Source organism: Schistocerca piceifrons, chromosome 1 (assembly GCF_021461385.2).
Source record: "Schistocerca piceifrons isolate TAMUIC-IGC-003096 chromosome 1, iqSchPice1.1, whole genome shotgun sequence".
Taxonomy (NCBI): domain Eukaryota; kingdom Metazoa; phylum Arthropoda; class Insecta; order Orthoptera; family Acrididae; genus Schistocerca; species Schistocerca piceifrons.
This window is the reverse complement of record NC_060138.1, coordinates 10055417-10082380: the sequence shown is the minus strand read 5'-3', so window position 1 is coordinate 10082380 and position 26964 is coordinate 10055417. Positions and strand designations below refer to the sequence as shown.

Sequence of the window (26964 nt, the reverse complement as noted above, 5' to 3'; positions counted from 1 at the left end):
ACTCTCTGTAGCATATCAGGCGTAACAGTTTGGATAGCTGCTGTTATTTCTCGTTTCTCTGGGAGAGGTGGCCGAAACACCATATCCTTAACATACCCCCATAAAAAAATAAAAAAAAAATAAAAAAAAAAAATAAAATAAAATAAAATAAAAAAAAAAAAAAATCGCAGGGGGTAAGATCAGCGCTTCTTGGAGGCCAGTGATGAAGTGCTCTGTCACGGGCTGCCTGGCAGCCGATCCATCGCCTCGGGTAGTTGACGTTCAGGTAGTTACGGACAGATAAGTGCCAATGTGGTGGCGCTCCATCCTGCTGAAATACGAATTATTGTGCTTCTTGTTCGAGCTGAGGGAACAGCCAATTCTCTAACATCTCCAGATACTGTAGTCCAGTTACAGTAGCACCTTCGAAGAAAAAGGGACCAAAATCTTTATTGGCTGAAATGGCACAGAAAACGTTCACCTTAGGCGAGTCACGTTCATACTGAGTTGTTTCCCGCGGATTCTCAGTGCCCCATATACAGACATTGTGACGGTTGACTTTCCCGTTAGTGTGGAAAGTTGCTTCATCACTAAACACAATCTTTGAAACGAAAGATTCATCTGTTTCCATTTGAGCAAGGATAAAATCACAGAAATCGATTCTTTTAATCTTATCAGCTGCAGACAGTGCTTGAACCAATTTCAGACGATAAGGTTTCATAACTAACCTTTTTCGTAGGACTCTCCATACAGTTGATTGTGGAATTTGCAGCTCTCTGCTAGCTCTGCAAGTCGATTTTCCTGGGCTGCGAACAAATGCTTGCTGGATGCGTGCTACATTTTCATCACTCATTTTCGGCCGTCCAGAACTTTTCCCTTTGTACAAACACCCATTCTCTGTAAACTGTTTATACCAACGTTTAATACACCACCTATCAGGAGGTTTAACACCATACTTCATTCAAAATGCACGCTGAACAACTGTCGTCGATTCACTTCTGCCGTACTCAATAACACAAAAAGCTTTCTGTTGAGCGGTCGCCATCTTAGCATCAACTGACGCTGACGCCTAGTCAACAGCGCCTCAAGTGAACAAATGTACAATTAAATGAAACTTTATAGCTCCCTTAATTCGCCGACAGATAGTGCTTAGCTCTGCCTTTTGTCGTTGCAGAGTTTTAAATTCCTAAAGTTGTGGTATTCTTTTTGAATCACCCTGTATAATTAAGGAGAGGTCTTATTAAAATACAACAGCTTAAATGGAAAAAATATCACCTTCATTCATTATGAAGGTTGTTGTAATGTCAGAGACATTTTAAATGTATCACACATATGTAAATTTAATTACCTGAGCAGATCAGTATCCTTCATCACTCCAAGTAATGTTGTAAACAGAATATGCAGTCTTCAGAATTTCTACAGTCTTGCTGTGGTCTGCCTTCCCAAACCCCTGAAATGAAGCAGTCCTTGGGTATTTTAAAACTAAAGTACAATTAAACAGTGTGCTACATATCACAATAATAATTAAACACTAAAACGAGAACTCTTAACTACAACTACATCATAAGTAAACAATGTGCTTGTACGTACACTAAAACTGCATCTAATACAGAGCACATGAAACCGTAAAGCAATCTGAAATTTTCTACACCACACATCACAACACAAAAGCAGCAGAAAAAGGGAGTGTGTAAAGACCTTCAGAACAGATGTGCAAGATGCAGCATCAGAATTAATTTTTCTATTGATGGGTCTGGCATTGTACACAACACTGAAACACAAGCAGCAGTAACCGTGCAAAAAAATTAAACACGTACCCACAATCTGCAACTGTATTAACTGTGTTAAATGAAACAGGTAGGTCACAAAATGTGTGAAACACAGTCTGAAAAGTATAAAATAGGTGCGAAGGGTACAGAGGAATCATTTGGTCTGCTCCAAGTGCAAGGAATTGTTGATTTGAGTAATTATGACAACTGTCCTGGCAACTGGAAAAAGTCTTGTAAAAACACCAGGCTCACCACAACTCATGTGCTGCCGTAACTATACTCAATCAAAAGATACAGAAGCTGGTAATAATAATAATAATAATAATAATAATAATAATAATAATGTCATAAAATTATGGGACAGAAGATCCTCTCTCTCTCTCTCTCTCTCTCTCTCTCTCTCTCTCTCTCTCTCTCGCTACATATACAACTCTCTCTCGCTAAATATACAAGTGGAAGCAAGGATTGTGGCCTCAAAAGTAATCTGAAAGGTGTAAGAAAAAATCCTGAATCAGATTGAACAGCACAGTTGGTATCAGCATTGTCCACGAAGGCAAGGTTTCAGGATGTAGTCCTGGCCCGGCACATAGTTTTAATTTGTCAGGACGTTTCATAATCATGGCTGCTACCCAGAACAACAGTAGCCATTTCAACCATAACACTTGTCCACAACACCACACCCAAATTATTGTACACGGTTGTAAGAAGCATGATGATGATTTACAGGTATTAACATCTGGTGACATTTACTTCTGACCATCTAACAAGGTATTCTATAATTTGTGCCATGTAACCAAAGCAGAAACTGCTTTCCCATGGAGGAGCTTGGCGTATAACATTCTTAAAAGCTTTAAAAATACTTGAATTATAGGGCACACAACGTATGAACAGAAACTTCACTGTTCTTAAAATACCTTTTGTTAACTGTGGTCTGCAGCTTATACGAATTGTAGAAATGACATCATGTAACACTTCAAGCTGTTGATAATTTTTTTTTACGATGCAACCAGTTTTGGTCAAAGACCATTTTTGAGCACCTGTTGTTCCCACAGCATAGAAACAGGAAAAATTCAGGCAAAAAGGATATTTCAAAATTGTAGTAACAATACATACAATGCTTGTGGATATTTAATTTATATTTCTGACATTGTATTCTTTTGATATATATAGTTTTTGCTGGTAATCAAATTCTGTAAGTGTTGCTTGTATTGTTACTATAATTTTCAAACATTCTTTTCATCCCAAATTTTCCCGTATCCGCGATGTATATACAACAGGTGCCTGAAAATGGTCTTCAACTGAAACCATTATGGTCTTCAACTGAAACCAGTCACACAGTAAAAAATTAAGTTGAATAACAGCTCAAGATGACACATACTGTCATTTCTACAACTCACTGCTTTTGGTACTACCTGTGAGTAGCTGTACACTTTGATGACCTTGGCACTGGGGTCGTGCTGTATTCTGCCACCACCAGTGCACTCGGTATCAACGCCGAGGCCTTTCACCCTGTCCATCGTCTCATCGTAGACGTCCGAATGGAAACCAACTCACTTGTATCCTCGCACCTAGTAACAGGAACCATAGTCAAACTTTGAACAAAATGTATCAAGAGTACTAAGCAAGAAGAAAACACAAAAGTAGCAACGCGAGTGGAAATTGTGGCATCAAAAATAATCTGAAAACATAACTTAAAGGAGCTGTTGTTATATCCACTATCTATAGGAAACACACACAGGAGCTTCTGTTTTTTTTTTTCTTTTTTTTTTTCCCCATACCTACTGCAAATGCAAATGAAAGCTTTTGTATATTCGGACATGTGTTCTCTCGGAAAACACTGAACATAACGTAAATCATCTAGCTGACAAGGTAGTTGGCAACATCAGCACATGGCTTTTGGAGAACGGATTAATACTTCACTGCCAACAACTGAACTCTTGTAAAATAGAAATAGTCTTGTCCTGAGCTGGTCGAACAGACATTTTAAATTCTTAAGACTGAAGATAGATGAAAAGCTCTCTCAGAAGTATCATGTTCAACACCTTAAGCAGAAAATGAACACTTCTGTCTTCACTATACACTATGTCTTGGACACAAACACAAAAGCTTGTTTACTTTTGCTCTGTTATCTCATATGGTGTTATAGTTTGGGGCAATTCTGTGCACTTGGCAAGAATATTCTCATCCCTGAAAAATGCAGTCAGCAAGCTCTGCAGTGTCAGCTTGTGAACATTCAGGGTTGCCGCAAGTTTCCCCAAGTGACGTTCCCCGATTTCCAGCAAGTTTTAGCATTTTTCCCTGACAAATTTCAAGGTCTCAAGGGCAAGTAAAGACAAGTTCAAAAAAAAAAAAAAAAAAAATTGTAAGGACTTCTGTATTTCTTCCCCTCATGAGCAAAAATCTTAGTACTAATTTCAGCATCTTTTGTAATGAACAGTTTTTAGATGGAGAAAGAAAGACAATGGTATATAATATTCCATTAAGACCACTGATGTTATTTTATTTCAATAAAACTAAACATATTTGGTGACACAAATACGCATTTCCTTGGAGTCACAAGACAGATTTAAAATACCTACACTGATTTCAGAAATAACCTCAGAAAAAGTAGGCCTATTGAAAGAAGTATATAAGGCAGGCCAAAATATACAGGTACATAGCATACAAACCGCCTGTGACTGCCACAAGTTGTTCTTCCTATCGCTCATACTTTCTAATATACAGGGTGTACATTACATCTGGGAACACTTTCAATTATTTATTGCACAAGAACCAAACATAGCACAGATATCACACACGTCATTTTGAAGAGAAACCCTGAAAGTTCTTTTTCATGTATACCACCACAGCATACTTTGGTGATTTGCCGATAGCACCAGTCATAAATATGGCAAGTTCAGGTGCGGAGCGAACTTTCTGTGTGTTGGAGTTCGACAAAAAAAAGTGTGTGCTACAGCTGTTCAATGGATGTTTAGAACAAAGTACGGTAAGAAACCACCAACAAGGAAGGCACAACAAATTTATTATGACGGGTTGCTTGTGCCCAGCACAGAGAACCAGACATCCCAGTGTGAGTGAAGTGAATTTGGATTGCATACGAGAGACATTCATAAGGAGTCCAAAGAAATTGGTGCGTCGTGCATCCCATGAACTCGAAATGGCTCCACTGACTGTGGCAAGTCATGCGACAGAAGTTGTCTATGAAACCATTCAAATTGGAGCTAGGGTAGAAGGTCAATAACGACAACAAAGACAAGTGTTTTGAGTTTTGTTCACAGTTGCAACAATTGAATAAGGACGGGGATGGAATTTTGATCGCTTAAGTTTTAGCAATGAAGCCACTTTTGACACTAATGGGAAAGTGTACAGGCATAATTGTCGAATCTGGGGTACAAAGCATCCACACGAATGCATTGAATTTGGGTGTGATTCGCTAAATGTAAATGTTTTTTTGTGCTTTGTCGTGTCGAAAACTGTACGGGCCATTCTTCTTCGCCAAGAGCATTGTCACTGGATATTCCTACTCGGATATGTTGCAGCAATGGCTGATGCCTCAGATGCAATTGGGCTCTCCGTTCATCTTTTAGCAGGATGGGGCTCCACCCCATTTTCATCGTGAAGTTTGTGGGTACCTGAATACGGAGCTGCCGCATCGATGAACTGGCCGTGCTACAAAAGGGAACAGCTGTTTCATGAAATGGCCTCCCTGATCACCAGATCTCACTCCGTGTGACTTTTTTTCTGTGGGGACACATTAAAGATCCGGTGTATGTATGGTCTCTACCACGTGATGTAGCGGAGCTCCGGGAGAGAATACGAGAAACAAATATCACAATTGACGATGCCATGCTGGGACAGGTATGACACGAATTCGATTACTGTATTGATGTCTGCCGGGTCACTCATGTTTCGCGTACTGAATGTTCGTAAAAAAAAAAAGATATGTACATCCTGTATAAATTATTTTCTAAGCCCCAAAATGTACTAGAATAAATAAAATGTTTATAAAACAATGTACCGCATAATGTACTTGCAGTGAGAAAGTCACAATTCCTGAACTCCATCGCCCGTGGCCTCTGGCCTGCCGAGGAGCACCACAGTCCTGAGTCCTCGGATAAATCACGAAAACCCACTGCATTATACCACACACAAACAGAGCCGGCCTGGGAGCAGATCGGCGAGACTAGATCCGATGGGCAGGGCTTGCACATTATTGGGAAACGATGGGCTTCAAATCGGCAGCCCCAATCCGTTAGAGACACCCACAGAAATGGCCTGTGGTTTTGGCCCATCATGGAAGTCCATTCATGTGGCCAGCTTTACACAAGTCACTGACATTATGTTGACGAAATGAGATGGTGGTGATAAATCCATCAATTTGTGCAAATACTCTGAGAATTAATGCTAATGAAGATAGGTAGCAACTCACCGTAAAGATGATCGCTGAACCATGGACAGACACGTAGAAAAGACAATCACACTCTCACAACTAAATTTTCGGCCATAGCCTTTCTTAGAAAATAACACACACACACACACACACACACACACACACACACACACACACACACACATATACATATACATTCACACACAATCACTCAGACACAACTCGTGCACATATGACCGTTGTCTCCAGCCACTGGGTCAACAATCTCCAAGAATCATATCAAAACAAACCACCCCTCACGCCTCCCATCGGCAGCTACTAGGCTAGTGGCAAGAAGTGGTGGCAGCACTGACTGCAAGCTGAGGGGAGTGGTAGGAAGTGGAGAAGCAGTAAGAATGAGGGAGTAGGGAAGCGGTGCATGTATTAAGCTGCATCCAGCCAGCGACGATGCAGGAAATCCCAGTAAACAAACTGTTTCATCTACTGAGACAAAAAACAAGATTTCTCCAGGTTTTTTTTTTTCCAAATTTCCCAGCAGGGCAGAAAAAAAGAGTGATACACGTAAGTATTCAAATCCACACACAAAGGTTACCTTGTGGTATGCTACAATTCTGCACAAGAGACCCTCACAATACATGAGAACTTCTCTATGCAACATGTAATTTATCCTAATTTCTCTTAATTTCATATTTTATTAATTCTGTAATTTTTTGTTTATAAATTTTATATTCAGCTTTCTGTAAACTAGGTACCACCTCATCCCACGAGCTTTGGCTCAAAGTCTCAAGATACGCAATAAAAAAAATAAATGTCAATCCCAAAACCTCACACGCCAATATAATGATCTGCATGCAATCATTCTGTTGATAATGGCACATTAAATTTGGAAAAAAAAAAACTGATGCCCTTGATAATTCAAAGCTGTCATTTAAAGTCACAATTGTATGTATTATAGAACACTGTACAGGAAAAATGGAGTTGTAAATGTAGCTGTGTTTTAGTGAAAACGACGTTTTTTCAAATGATGGAGAACCAATGGAATACTTGTTGGCAACATCTGCTCTATACCATAAACCAGCACAGTACGGCACTTTATGAAGTTTAGTCAAAGGCCTGTTTTGTGAGATAATTTCTTTCTGGAAGTTAAATGCATTGCTTCCGTCACCAAAGCAGGCGTAAAAAAAAAAAAAAATTTGCATTCAGCCCCCTCACATCATTACATCATCAGTGCAAACCAGACGATATTTCTCGTGTAAATCTACACGGCTATCTGGCAGTTCACACTTAAGGATACAGGGCATTTTTCCAGCTCAATATTATATTTCTTTCAGGCACTGTTTATAATGTATATGTTTTAAGATTTTTGTTGATATCAGGTAATAGAGCACACTTTCTAAACAAATTAGAAGTATTTTGAATATTTTTGAACCTGCTTAGAGTTATTTAAAAAAAGTAACAAGGAAATTCTTCCTCAAACTGAGGTTCCATTTAATCCAATGTTATACATTTGAAGGAGACCAAATTTTTACCAGACATGCATGACATGGCTGAGATACTAGACCTATTTAATTCCACCTATTATGTATATTACAAGGATAAAAAAGTATAATATCTTACATTTTAATATTTATAATTTTTTCCAAATAAAAATGTTATTTTTTCTATGATTTAGCTGATTCTGCAATAAAGCTTAGGTCTACTACATAAGTATGGACTACCAAAAGCTACAGAAAAAATTAGAGCAATGCTTTATAAACTTTAGGAAATATTTGTACCTGAATTCTGAAGAAAACAACTAGCGGGAAATTGCGAATGAACATATGAGTCCAATTAAACTGTGCCTCAGAACATTCCTGAAGCATAGTCTACATCCTGCAGCCTTTCTTCATCTTCAAGCTTCCTCTTGGCATTCCTTTTAGCACTTCTTGCTTCTTTGGTAACTTGAAGAGCGAATCTTTCAGCTTCATGCACCCGTTGTCTGTCACACAGAAGAAATTGATCTTTCATATTAGAGCCACATTTTATGCCTAAATTTCTCAGGACTTCCTACCTTCCTATCACTCCGTCATTGAAACATAGCACACCATCTAGTACACCACTTTTAATGTATTTAGTCCTACAAAAACATTCTTGAGTAATCTTTCCCGTATGGAATGGTTGAAACTTTCATTTGTATTCTGAGTGCCCCCATGAAGACATTTACCGTATTTACTCGAATCTGAGCCGCACTTATTTTCCAGTTTTTGTAATCCAAAAACCAGCCTGCGGCTTAGAATCGAGTGCAAAGTAAGCGGAAGCTCTGGAAAATGTTGGTAGGTGCCGCCACAACTAACTTCTGCTGTCGAATATATGTAGCACTACACAGGCATGCTTTGCAGGCACAAAGATAAATACTGGCGCCAAACCCTCTGCATGAGTGCATTTAAAAAAAAAAAAAAAGGGGGGGGGGGGGGGGTGGCAGACAAGTTTTTCCTCCGTCTCGAGTTTCGACCACTGCATTTTCATACATTATCCAACGAAGTAAATACAAATTCCGTATTGTGCACCTTTGAATGTAGCAGCATTCCAATGCACTACGAAAATCCGACTGGCAAGACTGTTTGGGATGTTTGTCAATATGGCCAACTCTACGTTCTGAATTTTTTCCTAACTGTGAGAAGAGATGGTTCCTTATAGGAACTTTTATGAATTGTGAATAGCATGCAGTATTCTCTTCACATAAGAATAATTAGAATATAAACATTTTGCCATGTATTCTTTCATGTTTGCTGCTAACTCATTTAAATCCTGTCTGCCTAATAAACTACGAAACTAGAGTGAGACAACAGCAAACGCGGAAAAATATAGATATCATCCCATGTTTATATTTGTATTATTCTTATGCCTAATAGTGATACAGTCAGAAATGAAGCACGGCAATTGACTAGATTTTTAAATCTAAGATGACTAATTTCAGTGCAGAATGTAATGTACTAAAGAGGTGCCTGCAAAGATTTTCAAACGGAGAAAAATTTTCGCTAAACTCCCGTTCAGAATATCTTCTATCATACGCTGTCTATTATTTGGTTCTTGTTGATCATTCTCAAAGAAAGCAGGAGTGTAGGTAACAGCAAATAGCAGTCTCTTGCCATTGTTTCGCTAACGAAGTACGCGAAAGAGGAAGGGTACCCGTATAATACGGACGGAGCGCCTGACGCATAGCAATGGCTACCTGGTAAAGCTTAACTACTGAGCTTACGACTCGAACCAAACTACTGTAGCTGTATCGTCATTCATTTGACCTAAATTGTGTCTCATATTACAAGGGACCAAGTTTGTTTCGATTTGGAGGTGCGGCCTAAAACTTTTCTCTCCCCTTGAATTTCAAGTCTCAAATTTCAGGTGCGGCTTAGATTCGGGAAAATTTTTTTTCCTGGATTTCGAGTCTCATTTTTCAGGTGCGTCTTAGATTCGAGTAAATGTGGTACTAAGCAAAACGGGGTCCACTCAGATCTCTAAAAATTGGTTTTATTTCATTCATAACAGGCTCAAGAAGATAATGCTTATGATATTTTGATAGTATATTTGACCACTTTCCTTTGCTTTTTGGTAACCACACCTAAGAATCTGCTCCTTTAGGGCAAAGTCCATGAACAGTGTGGTCATCTGTGGACAACTTATGAAAGTAGGTGGCCCATACAGCTTTCCTCATTGCTGTATCATCATTCAGAGGTGCATTTTGTCTAACGGCCAGTCCTTAATACCTCTGAAGGAGGTCTATTTCAGTTTCTGTCAATCTGTCTCAGCCAGACAGAGATTTTCAATCAGATAGCAATTTTCCTTTCATTTCTCTTCTTAGCTTCCTCAATCTAGCACCCATCCTCTTTTGCACATGTCCACAACACTCCAGTTTTGTTACGAAGCTATCACCATAAACATTGAACTCATTAATTTTATTGAAAGCTTTAGAGTACCCATCACCTAGGTACTTTGTATATCTAACGTTATAAACGGGCACTGACCTCTGAAATAATTTTAGAGCTCCATCACACTCCATACCTCTACTGTAACCATCATAATTATTATAACACTGATGTTCAATATGTCCTTCAGTGTTACTATGTCAGATGTGGCAATAATTAGATATGCACTCAACATCAACAACTTTTCCATTCTCCACAGAAGTAGCACTTAAAACACCATTCAAGGAACGATGTCCTCGATGTTGCCATGTCCCATCAAGTGCAACAGCAATGTCCCTTGTTTCACTAATATTAACAGTTTTTTCTGCTGCACATTTCATAGATGCTTTAGACACAACCGTCAAGGCACCTAAAAGTATTCTTATGTACTTGCTGAACCTACTGGGAGGAGGAAGGTCAATCAAATGACAAAACGTTTGTGCAGCCTTTTTTTCCTTTTCCTATTGCACGCATTGCGTACACTAACCTCAAATTCACATCATATGAATTATGCACAATGTTCAAAGTCATTTTCGAGGTAGATTTATTGCAGGATCTACACAGACCAACTAATTTTGACGCTAAACCCTTCCTGCTACTTTGTTGTTCAGTTATTTCCAGACAGCCTACACCATCACATTGTTTACATTTTTCCACTTCCTTTATCAAAGAAGATAAGATACCCACACCAACAACAACAAATCCACTACAAACAGCGTCATTTTTAACACAAAAATTTGAATCACCAGGAGGCGTGCCATGTGCGAATTTCTTCACTGAAGAACTGACACGTAGGTTACTTTCAACAGTGTGGCTTGTTTTGTTTGTGAACTGGTTACCACAGAATTTCCTTTCATTGAATTTCTTGATGTGTGGCACACTAAAAAATATGTATTTTCACAAATATATGTAGCGCTTGGGAAACAAACGTTTATTAACATGTGAACAAACTGCTTCAGAACACAAAAGTAAATACTTGCAAAGATAATCATTTACAGATGCTAGAAACCTGCACTGTTACCAACATATACAATGTATCATACACATAATCGCTGGAAACAGAAAGAAAGTGCACAGTTCTTTTCAAAATAATACTGGTTTCTGTAACAGAAATAAAGGGGGCATGGCAGTATACAAGGTGTGAATGTAAAGTAATGACACTGATGTGAAAAAAAATGTTGCTTACAGTTTTAGTCAATTTTCGTGTTGTCTCCTTCAAAGTTCCCTTCTGATTGCACACACTTTTTTTAGCACTTCTGCCATTGATGGTAACATTTCTGGAACTCATCTTCTGTAATATCCTCCAAGACCTTCGTCACAGCTTTTGGGACATCTTGTGTTGTTTGAAAATGGTGTTCTTGACCGCCATTTTGATTCTTGGACAGAGAAAAAAGTTGCACGGAGCAATATTTGGTGAATAAGGTGGCTCTGGCAGTACCGAAATTTGTTTTGAGGTAAAAAATTACTGTACTGACAGAGCAGTACGGGATGGTGCATTATCGTGATGCAGAATCCAATTATCAGCAATGTTATTATTAGCCAAACCGTTCCTTGATTGATGTGCAGTTCTCCTGCAATCATTTTCATGGATAACCTTCTATCAGATTTTATGAGTTCATGCACCCTGGCCAAGTTGACATCCGTCCGTGAGGTTGACAGTCGTCCACTGCAGTCTTCATCTTCAACATTTGTTCTGCCTTCACTAAACATTTTATGCCAATCAAAAACTTGAGCTTTTGACATAACCTCCTCTCCAAAAGCCTTCTTAAGCTTACCGTAAGTTGTCATCGCGTTTTCACTCAATTTGACGCAAAAAGAAATGGCATACTGTTGCGCAATATTATGCAGTTCCATTTCCGTGATGAGAGACACTAACACGTGTTAACTTATTACAGCACAACTAATGACTGAGCAGTTGCTTCAACATGCCGCTTGAACTAGAAGCGGCTTATAGACCAAGGTCACAGATATTGTGCCTACGCAAGCCTGCAGGGGTGCCACATCTTGCAAAGAAAATCAGTCTCATTACTTTATTGTCGCACCTCGTACATGACCGTAACTTTAAAATTTGGTATGTATCGGTCATTTTTCATTTCAAACCCTACAGTGTATATATCAATGTAATCAGGAAAGACTATAGAATTTAATAAAGTCATTTAAAAAATTTTGATTTTTCCACCATTTATAAGTATCCTGTATCCTAAGTGTTCGGCAGAGGATTCATCGAAAAGCCTTCAGACTATTTCTGTAACATTCCACTCTTCAACAGCTTCTGTGGGAGCTCTGATTTCTCTTACTTTATCACGATAATAATTTCTCCTTATGTAGGTGGCTGCCAACAAAATATTTTGCCATTCAGAGGAAATTTCCTGAAAACATCTCATCATAACAAAAAACACCTTTGTTTTAATGACTGTCACCCCAACTTGTATATCATGTCAGGGTATATGCGGACAAGGAAAAAAAAATTCCCAGATTTCTCAGTCAAAAATACACTTTCCCCCAAGTGAAAACATACTTTTTCCCTGTTAACTGACGGTATATTTTCTCTTGGAACTGTATAACTTATAAGTCCTTTGATTATGGTTTTATACATGGGCGTAGAATTTCCTGGCGCTTTAAGAAAAAAAAACACGCATTTTGGAAAGATCTTTGATGTGCAGCAACATGTATGCTGCATATTTTTGTATTAGGAAAGTATAATCTCGAATTCCACCAAACACCGCATGTTACTTTCCAAAGCATTGAAATTGAGATTGGGATGCGCTTTTGTAAGTTAGTCATAGCTCATTTCATGCGATTTCGCCAGCCGATCACAGCAGGTATTCAGAGCTTAGGACACGTGATGTAGTCAACCAACAGCAACATCACTGTTAAGTAGCGCGAACACACAAACAGAAAAAGTTAATGGCTCAAATTAATGTAAATAGTGTTGCTAAACGAAACGCAAAGCCTTCACATATAATATTGGTCTATCAGATTAATACGCTGCAAGAGAAGCTAAGCTTTCTCATAAAATGTTGGTCTTTTATGCGCGTATAACAATTTAAGATGTATCGCACAAAGGTGCCAGTAAAATTTTTAATAACGACATAAATGTCTGATCTTCCAGGCTCAAAATTCATCTAAATGGCTCATCATCAAAGAGTTGATTTTTAAATGAGAGTCAAACACTTTGTGATTTAAGAAATTCATCGTACATTATCTCACATAGTTCTGGTGTAACTGCTAGAATGGTACTTTGATGGTAACGATTTTCAACACACCATTCGAAATATTTTCCCACAACCTGTTAGAAATAGGTTCGTTTCTGCAGTTGCCAGAGAGCGCCAGATGACAGGCGTCACCGCGCAAGCGCAGCTACGATGTCGTAGGGAGCCCGCATGTTTGTACGTGTGAAACATTAAAAGATCTTACATTATGTAAGAAACAAGACATCAGAGGATACTCCAAGAGAATCGGAATTTCGTGACCCATACTAAAATGTTCACATTTAATGTGCAAATTTGTATGTCCAGAATCCCACGACCTGTTATTAAGCTTTTCTATGTGGTTTTTGGGATGTAAATTTTCTTGGAGTACCAGTACTGTCCTGTCTCATGTTTGGTTCTTTATTATGGCGTAATGCCAAATGTGCTAGAAGTTGAAAATGTGCACTTGAAATGCAGCAAACACAGTGTGTGGAATTAAACACTTTGTCTCAAATATATTGTCTGCCTTAGTGGAAAAGATTAATGAAAGAAAATTTCTTTGGCAAACCAACAAAAATAACTTCATTGTTCTAAAAGGCAATTAACGCTTGACTGTCAGAAAGATGGAAATAAAATAAAATCTGCAACTAATAACACAGTTTAGCCTTCCATTATTATGTGAATGTATTTTAATTCACTTGATAGCTCCCGGCCACAGAAATCTGTTTTGTCTTCATTTGATGTGGGAGCAGTAAATGAAGAGGAAACAGCAAAAACACTAAATGTAAAAATGGGTCACGTGTAGACTACCCACTTCCCAACTGTAATTCAGACTGTTCTGCGCATCAGTCCCGGATCTAGGGGGAAAAAGGGACAGGTATACACTCGCGCGCGCACACACACACACACACACACACACACACACACACACACACACACACACACACACACACACACACACACATATCCATCCACACATATACAGACACAAGCAGACATATTTAAAGACCTATTTTGTGGGGGTGTTGTGAGGGTGACATGGTATTAGAAGGTGGAAAGTGTAACATGAGGTTGAAATGAAAATGAAAGATAAAAATACACTCCTGGAAATTGAAAAAAGAACACATTGACACCGGTGTGTCAGACCCACCATACTTGCTCCGGACACTGCGAGAGGGCTGTACAAGCAATGATCACACGCACGGCACAGCGGACACACCAGGAACCGCGGTGTTGGCCGTCGAATGGCGCTAGCTGCGCAGCATTTGTGCACCGCCGCCATCAGTGTCAGCCAGTTTGCCGTGGCATACGGAGCTCCATCGCAGTCTTTAACACTGGTAGCATGCCGCGACAGCGTGGACCTGAACCGTATGTGCAGTTGACGGACTTTGAGCGAGGGCGTATAGTGGGCATGCGGGAGGCCGGGTGGACGTACCGCCGAATTGCTCAACACGTGGGGCGTGAGGTCTCCACAGTACATCGATGTTGTCGCCAGTGGTCGGCGGAAGGTGCACGTGCCCGTCGACCTGGGACCGGACCGCAGCGACGCACGGATGCACGCCAAGACCGTAGGATCCCACGCAGTGCCGTAGGGGACCGCACCGCCACTTCCCAGCAAATTAGGGACACTGTTGCTCGTGGGGTATCGGCGATGACCATTCGCAACCGTCTCCATGAAGCTGGGCTACGGTCCCCGCACACCGTTAGGCCGTCTTCCGCTCATGCCCCAACATCGTGCAGCCCGCCTCCAGTGGTGTCGCGACAGGCGTGAATGGAGGGACGAATGGAGACGTGTCGTCTTCAGTGATGAGAGTCGCTTCTGCCTTGGTGCCAATGATGGTCGTATGCGTGTTTGGCGCTGTGCAGGTGAGTGCCACAATCAGGACTGCATACGACCGAGGCACACAGGGCCAACACCTGGCATCATGGTGTGGGGAGCGATCTCCTACACTGGCCGTACACCACTGGTGATCATCGAGGGGACACTGAATAGTGCACGGTACATCCAAACCGTCATCGAACCCATCGTTCTACCATTCCTAGACCGGCAAGGGAACTTGCTGTTCCAACAGGACAATGCACGTCCGCATGTGTCCCGTGCCACCCAACGTGCTCTAGAAGGTGTAAGTCAACTACCCTGGCCAGCAAGATCTCCGGATCTGTCCCCCATTGAGCATGTTTGGGACTGGATGAAGCGTCGTCTCACGCGGTCTGCACGTCCAGCACGAACGCTGGTCCAACTGAGGCGCCAGGTGGAAATGACATGGCAAGCCGTTCCACAGGACTACATCCAGCATCTCTATGATCGTCTCCATGGGAGAATAGCAGCCTGCATTGCTGCGAAAGGTGGATATACACTGTACTAGTGCCGACATTGTGCATGCTCTGTTTCCTGTGTCTATGTGCCTGTGGTTCTGTCAGTGTGATCATGTGATGTATCTGACCCCAGGAATGTGTCAAAAAAGTTTCCCCTTCCTGGGACAATGAATTCACGGTGTTCTTATTTCAATTTCCAGGAGTGTATATGGGGAGAGATAAAGGTGAACTAGAAAGCAACTGGAGATCTGGTATGAAAAAAGGCGAAAAAGTGATGGTTAAGTTGATCCTGTGGTGAACTTGGGTTGGTAGACAGCGATGTGCATCAAGGTTAGGTGGTTGTGTTGCCGCTAAAACACGTTAAAGGATGGAGAAATTCGGGAAAATTTCGAAAAAACGTGTAATATGTCTGCTTGTGTCTGTATATGTGTGGATGGATATGTGTGTGTGTGCGCGTGAGTGTATACCCGTCCTTTTTTCCCCCTAGGGTAAGTCTTGCCGCTCCCGGGATTGGAATGACTCCTTACCCTCTCCCTTAAAACCCACATCCTTTCGTCTTTCCCTGTTTCCTGATGAAGCAACAGTTTGTTGCGAAAGCTTGAATTTTGTGTGTATGTTTGTGTGTCTGTCGACCTGCCAGCACTTTCATTTGGTAAGTCACATCATCTTTGTTTTTTATATATGTATATATATATAATTTCCTAAAATATGTTCATTTTGTAGTGCACGTCTTTCTGAAGGGTCTGATGCATGCAACATGTGTGTTTGAGGAAATGTAAGACATGTCATAAGTGTGCCAAAGTGCAGTGTCTCGTCTCCTCACACAGCATTCTCCTATCGCACGTCACTGTACTTCGCTCTGTGGAATTGAAATGTGTATATTTTGTAATGGATGCCATCAAACCACATTCAGGACAGTGGAAATTAAAATGTCCTGTGGTGCCTCTCCTGTTTACAGTTGGCCGGTTTGACATTCTGTCCCTCTTTTTTTTAAAAAAAGAACTCTTCAGAAAATGTGCACTCTTTGTTCCCTATCAGCTAACAACTTGCTGCTTTGTGTGACATAAAATTAAATATAGGATATATAAACCCAGTAAAGACATGAGACAAGCAGGACAATACATGTTTCTTCAATCCTTAGCTCCTAGAATTTTTTACCCTCTAATCTTGGTACAGCTTTACATGGAGTGCTTTCCTTCTGTGAAAGAATCTATTACCTCATCAAAGTTCGTCAAACATTTTGCTACATGAAAAGTCGAAATGTCGTTGTCTAATACTGAAAAAGCTGTTAATACAAATAGGACCCAAGACTGGTGTTGTTTCCCGATCTGATTACACCTATTTTGTCACTGTCTGCTAGATAAAACAAAATAGGCCTTTCTAATACTACAACAATTGTAATACACACAAAATAAATGAGACTGTTTTGGCACAAACGGTCTGTTTTGTAAGGACAGAAAATAATTCACAAAGTACCAATATCAAATGCCTATTAGGCCAACTAGAAGCAAAAAGCTTTACGTTAGGAAATAGTTTCACACTTCATTCATACACTCCAGTTCCTCAAGCACGAGATCGAAAAGTAGTAGTATGAAATTTTTATACGAACTTGGAATCGTCATATTGTTCCATAATTTGTGTGATGCCCCCATTTCTTCTCCTTCATCATTCTAACAAACAGTCTTGTTATCGCTAATTCTGTAACTATTCCTGCCAATGCCAAAGCTTATTTGCAGGTTAACTTCATTAACTCTACCAGAATCACCGGTTTAGCTATCCCGTGATTATTCTCCGGTTAGGCGTTGTTACATGGTCGTACAACACATTTTCCGTGCTTCTTCCAGAACAGAACTTAAAGTAGCTGCTAGCTGGGGACTGTACAACTCTTAACTAGTATAGCGATCTGCCCAAAAATTTTTTGTCAAAATTTCATTTTCTTGTATACACCGCGAAGGTAATACGTAATCATTCTTACGTGTTATTCGTTTATTTCCACTCCTGTAGTCTGAATCTATGGATTCCGCTAGTAATTACAACAACGCTCATCATTCGCAAACACAATCAACCACACAATCAGACAGCGGTTGGTATTCATCCGTTCAGCCTTACTTCGATCAGCTCTGTCAGATTCCACTGACAGAGGAAACATGTACACTACGCACGCATTCACAAATCAACTTACGATTCATTCAAAATCAACTTAGAATGTGTTAAAAATGTTCAAAAACCGACAGGGATGAGTTTCAAAGTAATATGAATAATCGATAAACTAACGAACTAACGTGCGCTGGATGCGAGTCGCTTTGTGAAACAAGGTTCCCTCCCCCCCCCCCCCCCCCTCAAGAATATGAATTTGCCCCCCCCCCCCCCTAGATTTGGACCTCCTGCGCATGTATAAATCTGGCAGCTTGGGCGCTCCAGTAAAATTTTTCCCGGTAGCATCTAGCTGCTTGCTGCGACTGCTTACACAGCCAACAATTTCTGTAGCCAGAAGCGGGAGAAGGTACTACTCAACTGTGCATGCGCATGATCGAGCTCGTAACTGCTAAAATGAATTTAATGTAAACAGTTGTGACGTCACGCTCAGCGGAGGCAATTTGCTGTTACGAAGCATTGCACAGTCTTCCTAAAGCCTTTGACACATTTTACTGTTGGCGGACACTTGTATGAGCACTGTTTTGTTGCTGTATATGGTGCATTTCCCTTGAAATTTAAGTTTTATTTTCGTTTTTTTTCTTGTTCATGTTTTATTGCTGCAGTTTTTTTTTTTTTTTTTTTTTTAGAGAAACAATTATGACAAGCTTATACTTAGAAACACTTTAAAAACAAATCTTTTGAATTTTTTCATTCTTTGGTCTGCAAATCTTTGTTAATGGACCAGATATAAATCTGAAAATTACACATTTAATAGACCTTTATGATATCAAACTTCTGTATAAATTTCAACCTTGAGATTCCATGGACAAAAAAAATTTCAAATATGAGTCACAAATATGTTTCTTACTGTTTGCAATATCTGGGCTGATGGAAACAGTGTATAAATTACATAATTTAAAAATATCTAGGATAACTCTTTAAAAAATGAGACAATTCATTACATTATCCCGTTCTCAACTTGTTTGTTTTTGCTACATTGTTTATTGAACAACAGAGATATTTCTTCACTCATGTTGGGCACAGAGTTAAATGTTCGCCTAGTCACAGTCATAAATTCCAGGGGAGAAGACAACTCCTTTAATGCATTTTTAACGGGCCTCTCGTGTTGATCCTTTTCAAATTTTTTTAAATGGGGTTCTTGGTGCTGGTAAAATGTAACATCCACATCTTGGTTTTGACGAGCAATGTTACCAACTTTGGCAATCCACCACTGTTCGTCATAGACACAAGCCACTATGTCCTTACTTTGAAGTGTCAGTGGTACAAGTTTTCCATAGTGATGACATTCACTATCAGAGGATGTTGATGTGAACTTACAGTTGAGCAAGTTGTATGACTGAGGTATAAAACAATGAAAAGATCGGGTGCCTTTAATCTTCTGACAAGTTTTGAATCTTTCCTCCAAGACATTGGCATAGAGTTCTCATATTTCCTCACATTTAATGAAACATACGTAATCCCTTTTTACCTATTCTTTACAGAATTTGAACATTTCTTGACGTGTCCAGATTTGGTTCTCATAGGTCCGTTGCAGACTAGCTTTTGTGACAGCTCGCTTTGTTGTACCCTTTATGCCATCACACTCATTCTTCCCAGGACATGATGCAAAAAAGTGCTATTCTGCACCGAGCCAACAGTCTTTTTTTCTTTGAGAAAGGAGATATTAATATTTGTTTGCTTTTATATTGGCCTGCAGCACCATCAGAGAAGTTCATCAGTTTGTTTATGGAACTGTCGTGCTATTTTACGTAGTTTGTTAACTGCAGGTGAAAAGCATGCACTGCTGTAGCTTTGTGCTCAAAGTAATCATTTGCAACACAAAAACTATAACTCTAGTCTATCTGGATCTTTATAACAGAACACAAATGGACAAACTGTGGCCTGTTTGTTTACCCAGTGGCGCCCTTGTATTTCACTTGAACAACAAAGGAATAGTTTTCAGAAAAGTCAGCAAGAACTATACATTCATCAACTGCCAAGGTTTGCTTTTGCCCTTCAGAAATTTATCCTGACTTTGGCAATTAAATGACACACTATTGAGTTTTCAAGGTTAGTAACCAACACTTAGAAAAACTATTCTCGTTATTTTGAGACTCCATTGTTCAACTGCACACTTCAAGGGCTCATTATTAACTAAGTATGAGTGAACAGATGTTGGTGGAAGGGGGATGACAACACACAGATTTGTACAGGCTTGTCTACATCTACATGGATACTCTGCAAATCACATTTAAGTGCCTAGCAGAGGGTTCAACGAACCACCTTCGCAGTTCTCTATTATTCCAATCTCGTATAGAGCGCAGAAAGAAGGAACACCTATATCTTTCCATTCGAGCTCTGATTTCCCTTATTCTATTGTGGTGATCGTTTCTCCCTATGTAGGTCAGTGTCAACAAAATATTTTCACATTCAGAGGAGAAAGTTGGTGATTGGAATTTTATGAGAAGATTCTGTTGCAACAAAAAATGCCTTCCTTTTAATGATGTCCAGCCCAAATCCATTATCATTTCTGTGACACTCTCTCTCATATTTCGCAATAATACAAAATGTGCTGCCCTTCTTTGAACTTTTTCAATGTACTTCTGTCAGTCCTATGTGGCAAGGATCCCACACCGCGCAACAGAATTCTAAAAGAGGACGGACAAGCATAGTGTAGGCAATCTCCTTAGTACTGCCAATAAATTGCAGTCTTTGGTTAGCCTTCCCCACAATATTTTCTGTTTGTTACTTCCAATTTAAGTTTGATATCATGAAGATCCATTAAGTGTGTAATTTTCAGACTTTTATCTGCTCTCCTTACAAAGATATTGTAGGTCAAAGAATGAAAAAATTCAAAAAATCAATTTTTTAAAATAGTGTACATTTTGTGTAAGCTTCTCACTATAAGAAGTAGTTATACTGTATAGTGTAATAGCACAATAAATATTAAGGCTGAGAAATTACTCTTACTTTGGAAAAATACAATTAGGATTGATAAAAAATCTACTCACCAAGTGGCAGCAGAACTCGCACATAAAAGACGGAAGAGGGGTGAAGGAAGAGAACTGGAGAGGTCTAGGAAAATTGGTAGATATCGGGAAAGTCACCCAGAACAGCGGGTCAGAGGAGACTTACCGTAAGTAATGTCTTTCCTTCTCATCCCGTACGGTAAGTCTCCTCTGACCCGCGGTTCTGGGTGACTTAACCAATATCTACCCCTTTTCCTAGACCTCTCCAGTCTTTCTCCTTCACTCGATTACTTCCCCTTCCACCCTTCTGCCTGAAGAAGGAGCCACTGGCTCCAAAAGCTTGCCAATTACAGCTGTCTTTTATGTATGTGTTCTGCCGCTGCTTGATGAGTAGAATTTTTATCTATCCAATTAAATAGTTTAAAGAATACGCTTTTTTAGCTTGCAATCAACAAGTTTGAGCCATTAAAAGTAGGGCCTATATTAAGGAATACATTCAGCATGGTTATCATGGTTTTTAATTTATAGTCCAGTTAATGATTCTTCAACTCAGTACTGAATAATTTGCCTGTAAAAGCAAAAAATAGCCACTGTTTCTAAATGTTGAGAATAAAATTTTTTAAAAAATGTCTTTAAACCCATTAAACATTCGGGAATTCATCCAGCAAATATCAATTTTTTTCTGAAATGACCGAGCGACTAGTTAGTTTTTTCCCTGGCCCACTAGTCCTAGCTTACATAACAGAAATTTTGATTTTTATCAATACCAACCGTCTGCTTTCACCTATCACATAATCAAAATGCTGGACATAAATCACTCATCGAAATCAGCCACACACTGCAACGACAATTTTATCTATTCTCATAACGAAACAATCATAGGCTCCTCAACTTGCTTTTTAAAAATAATGCAGAAGCAATATAAATATGGAAAAAAGTGACATACTGTTTTAGAGATAAGGGATCTAAAATTCTTTTATATATTTTTTGACATAATCTCACAAGCATTTCACAACGCTGTATCTAATTTTGACAAGCCAGCTAGCGCCTTTAGGGTAAAGGCACATACTGGTTTCCATTCTGTTCTCAACAACATTGAACACAACAGAAACTAATCTCTGTCTACCATCAGCTTCAGCATATGCCTTTCGTCTGAAGACTACCACTGACTGGTTGAAACTAATTACGGCATTGTGAAACGACCCATGTGTTTGTGTGGAAGTTTTGTGCATGGATATCACACACACCACATCATCAGTAGCATGCTACCAGTCAAAGGCAGTGTCAGTAGATCCAATCAAACCTTCGGAACTCCGCATTAGGGAAGCATCCGATTTAATCCATCTGCTTTGACCCATGACGTCATCCATATGACAGAAACGCCTACGTCCAGAGTATACAAAATGTCGTCGATATTGTCACTATGTACACATGCCAACAAACCTGCAGGAAAATAGAAACAGTGAAAGTAATCTTACTTCAATGATAAAATGAAACTACAGAACAACCGCGGGAAATAAGGGGTCTAGGGCAAGGACAACCTAATTTTAACAATACAAAACATCACATCACATCACCCCTAAAAAAAGTCTCAACCTACGACATAATGCTACAGCCACAAAGCCAGCAGGAATCATACAGTTCACTCGACCTATATAGCTCAAACCAAGCCCACAATACCAAAAAACCAACATCTGCAATAACGAAAATGGCACTTACGCAGTTTAGGGGGTACATGCGCTGATCATGAGAAAAATTCCTATTTTTGAAGCAAACATATTTCTGAAGATATAAGCATATATATGCGCGGAATACCAAAAAAGTACTTATTTTCATATGGAGTTGGGGGAAAAAAAGATTAATTAACTGTCTGCTTTCACCAGCTTACTCATGTTGCTATGCCAATATGCTGCAGACACTTTAATATATTTCTTCACAGAGTTCTTTAGCCATAGGTAATGCTTACAGTTTCATACATCCTAACCATGATAGCTATTGTTGGCTTTGCATATTGTTGCATATGGTATATGTCCCTGTTGCTCACAGTTATGCATCTTGATCAGTGCGCCCAACAACCTATATTTTTCTGTTGAGGCTGTCCGTTTTGAAGTATCGTATATTACTGCGTGTGCCAAAATGGCGAGAAATTTTACAGATTTGAGCGACTTTGTAATGGAAGATTTATACCATGTTATGGAGAACACCCGAAGCTCAATACAATGGGCTAGGCAACAAGATCTTATGAAGAACGATATGGTGTGTGAAAATGGGTATTGTGTTGGATACAACGAGATGAAGCTGGAGAAAACTACAGGGAAAGATGGCGAAATTTGGAGCTGCTCCATTGGCAGGAACTGTAGAAAGAAATGTTCAATCAGGAAAATGTCATTTTTTGCTGGCAGTCATTTAGACATTTCTAAAATTTTGCAACTGTCTTACATGTGGGTTTTCGAACTCAATAGGCAAAAGTTTTTAATGAGGGAGCTCAAAATTGGCAGTGAGCACACTGTGGTCGATTGGTGCCAATTTTGTAGAGATATCTGCCATGAATATTTCTTAATTGAGCCAATAGTTTTGGGCGGCCCTGGCCATACTGTTGAAATAGACGAGAGCTGCTTCGTCAGCACCATCGAAGTCATAGGTGCGAGAGCAATGGGTCTTTGGTGGTTATGACGTTGAGACAAAGCAAAGCTTTATGGTTGCTGTGCCACAACGTGATGCTACCCATTTGCTGCCAATTTTGCAACAGTATGTTTTGCTACTGGAACCACAGCAGTTTCTGATTTGTGGCAACTTACAACACCATAGGTAACTTGGGCTACAATAATCTGGCTTTATTTTCTCGATCCCTTTACAAACGCAACCACAAATCACATGAAGTCAGTCTGGCAAAAAGCTAAAGAAAAAAATCCTATAAGGCCTTTCAGAACTCACCGTGCTATGCTGAATAACTACCTGGCGGAATTTATCTGGCGTCAATGTTTTGGGAAAATCCATTCCACAATTTAATTATTAATTCCACCTTTCTTGAAGAGAGAGAGAGAGGAAAAAAAAAAAACTAAATTCCGTGCATACATATGCAATATGTCATTTTTGATACAAAAAAAATTTTGAGACAGTTAACTGATTTTTTTTTTTTGCATCCAAATGAAAAATAAGTACTTTTTTGGTGAAGAGCGCGTCAGATATGACTGTAACACTCAAGTTTTGAAATAAAAAAATTTTTGGTATTCAGCGCATATATATGCTTATATCTTCAAAAATACGTGTTTCCTTCAAAAATAGGTACTTTTCTCGTGATCAGCGCATGTACTCCCTAGACTGCATAAGTGCCACGAAAAGCAGAATCAGATGTTTCCTTGACCTATACAGCTGAAAGGAAGCCCAGATAGCAAGGAACCAATACAGCTGAAAGGAAGCCCAGATACCAAGGAACCAATAGCTACAACCCGAAGAGTGGAATCAGACATTTCCCTTGACCTATGTAGCTCAAATGCAGCTCTCAATACCTACCAGCAATAATAATAATAATAATAATAACGAAAACAATGTAAACTTCACACACCAACATAACTCAAAAAACAGCACAAAAAACAAAACCTTCAACAACTCGAAAACGCAAAAACTTGTATATACACCAGATCAATTAAAACCAACCAAAGTACAATAAATGTAAAACAGACAGAACATCAGAATTACTACAGATTAAAACAAAAATAAAAGTTTATTACCAACAAAAGCATGCAACAAAATCACCTAGGTTGACCGCCGCTACCAGTACGCACACACACACACACACACACACACACACACACACACACACAAAACTAATCAAACCTAACAAAATGCCACACACATAAATAACCATCACTGAAAAATGAAGATTTCCAAATCCACATTGCAGCACTGGCTACCCAGACTCAAATAAACCCATGTTACCTTAGTGATAATGAACCCAATATCACATGTTAAACTCAACAAACACAAACCAATTCAAAAACACACACACAACACCATTATCTCATGGGTCAAAGGAGACAGGTGGAATAGAACACTTCCAATGGCCCCTTAACTTAGTTCCTACCTCACGCAGACAGACAGGATGTGAGGACAAGAATGAATAGTTCTGAAAAATAAGGTTAGTGTTTCACTTTTAAAAGTGTTAATCAGCAGTAGGGCCTCCTGGGATCTTGCTTCCTTGACTATCAGTAGTGACCAGCCATACTGTTTCTTTATAAAACAATTCCTTAATAACTTCATTGTTTAATATTTGGATTCTTGCACTGATGTCACCTCACGTGTAAGATTGTTCCCCCTATTGTTATCTAGACAACAAACTTCAACTCTAAGACATGATATCATGGTACATAAAAAGATTTTTACATGTTAGTCTGAGAACGTGGACAGTGACTAAGAAGGCATATCCTAAAATTGCACTTACTTTAAGTTTTCAAAATGTCACAACCCCTTTCTTCTGTCATTTATCACTCTTTAACCTCTGGCAACAATCTGTTAATATAAAAACTGCACTGTTTTTAGAGTTCATGTTAAACCACAGACCTCTCTATAACTGACTGGTTGGAGAAAGGCAAGACAAAGAACTGGTTATGAACTGTTGTGTCCAAATCAATCTTTGAAATGCCAACAACAGGATTAGTTAAAAATGTGATACCAAGCTTATGAACGACAACACCCTTAACGTGGTGGAGATATAAGACACAGAACTGATCAACTGCTCACATAACTAATAACACGAAAACATTAGCGAAATAAAATGCTAGAGACTAACAGGATCTCTGTGAGAAAAGGTAGTTTTGGGCCCATGATGTTCTTTCTATTAGTCCTTCAAATATATTAAAAACTTGAAAATACCAGACCACAATTCGAAAATGGAGCCTCACATAGGTACTTAAATGTATCTATGGAATGACCTACCTTAAATGTATCTGTGGAATGACCTACCAACCCAACCTATCCTAGATATATGTTTACATTAGTCTACAGATCAGCCTGTCAATGTAAATGAACACATATATACATCTTGTATGCCACAAGCATTCCCCCAGTCGAACACCATCTCCAGTAGGCCTAGACTCAAAGTACACCTAGCAAACAATACAGTCTAAGCTACCAGCCACAAAAAATAAACTTCATATTATGATCAAAACACACACTCAAAATATTTCACTGAAACAAACAAAATATCATAGATGCCATATGACATCACAGTTCATATAGGCTACCTATGGCTCATGTTGTTCACTGGACCCCAAACACGTTTATTTTTTCACACACAAGCATTTATTGCTTAGTCCAGTTTCTTGAATAAGTATCATGAGGCTATCATGGTTAAGTTTGTCAAATTAACTCCCAAAAACATCTTTTTGATAGCAATATTCTTGAATACTGGTTGTTTCTCAGATTCCACACCCCCTTCAGAATACCAGCTTGGTGCTTTCTGGGGTTTAGATATTAGCTACACAGTCATAGTTACGCTACCAAGACCTTACCAATGATTTACGCTACAATTAAAACAAAACTTATTCACAATTCCAATTACAATAGCTACACATTTCATGTACCGGTATTCGTAAATACAGATCTTTACATACTTGGTTTAGGTGAAATAATGCCAATGCGTCACAATTATTTCGATGTGAGCAATGAAACTTCACGTAAAACATGACTGCGATACAATGCGTAATAAAATAAATATACCGAGGTCTAGAAATAAGCATGATTACACATAAAAGGGATGATTAATACAGTTCAATATTAAAAAATCTGTATTCAACAAAACCGTAGTCCTACAGAACTGGAGGGGTGCGACGGTAATGGTTTTATTTTATCAGTGAAATTACATACCAGTACTGGATGTTACTAATGCTCCAAAACATCAGACAGTATATATAATAATGGTATGAGACAACGAAGGGGGATTATTTTAGGACGTATTTTCATCAATTTTGAGATGTTATGACTCGTAATAGCCCTGGAGACGTCTTTTACAACAATCGAATAATTTGTAGCAGTACACCGATAAAAATAACTGCTTGCAACTAGCAAGTAATCGCGCAACGCGCAACCAAACTTCGAACACACAAATAACTTCTTAACCCGATACGATTACATGACAATGGACACCATACGCATACTCAAAATAACAAACCTAGATAAACACAGCACTGCATTTCGTACGCCTCCAAACAAACTGCTTTTCAGAGATTGTATTTTAATAAATGAAAACATACCGGAGCAGTGGATTTTAATAAT

The 26964-nt window shown here is 39.2% G+C and overlaps 1 long non-coding RNA gene across 1 annotated transcript; it reads right to left on the bottom strand.

Moving 5' to 3' along the window:
* Positions 1-1368: 1368 nt before the first annotated feature.
* LOC124793320 lies at positions 1369-26964 on the bottom strand. Its single transcript, XR_007016580.1, has 3 exons — positions 26861-26964; positions 3161-3316; positions 1369-1429 (listed from the first exon to the last, which is right to left on the bottom strand). It is a non-coding gene; the product is annotated as an uncharacterized LOC124793320 (long non-coding RNA).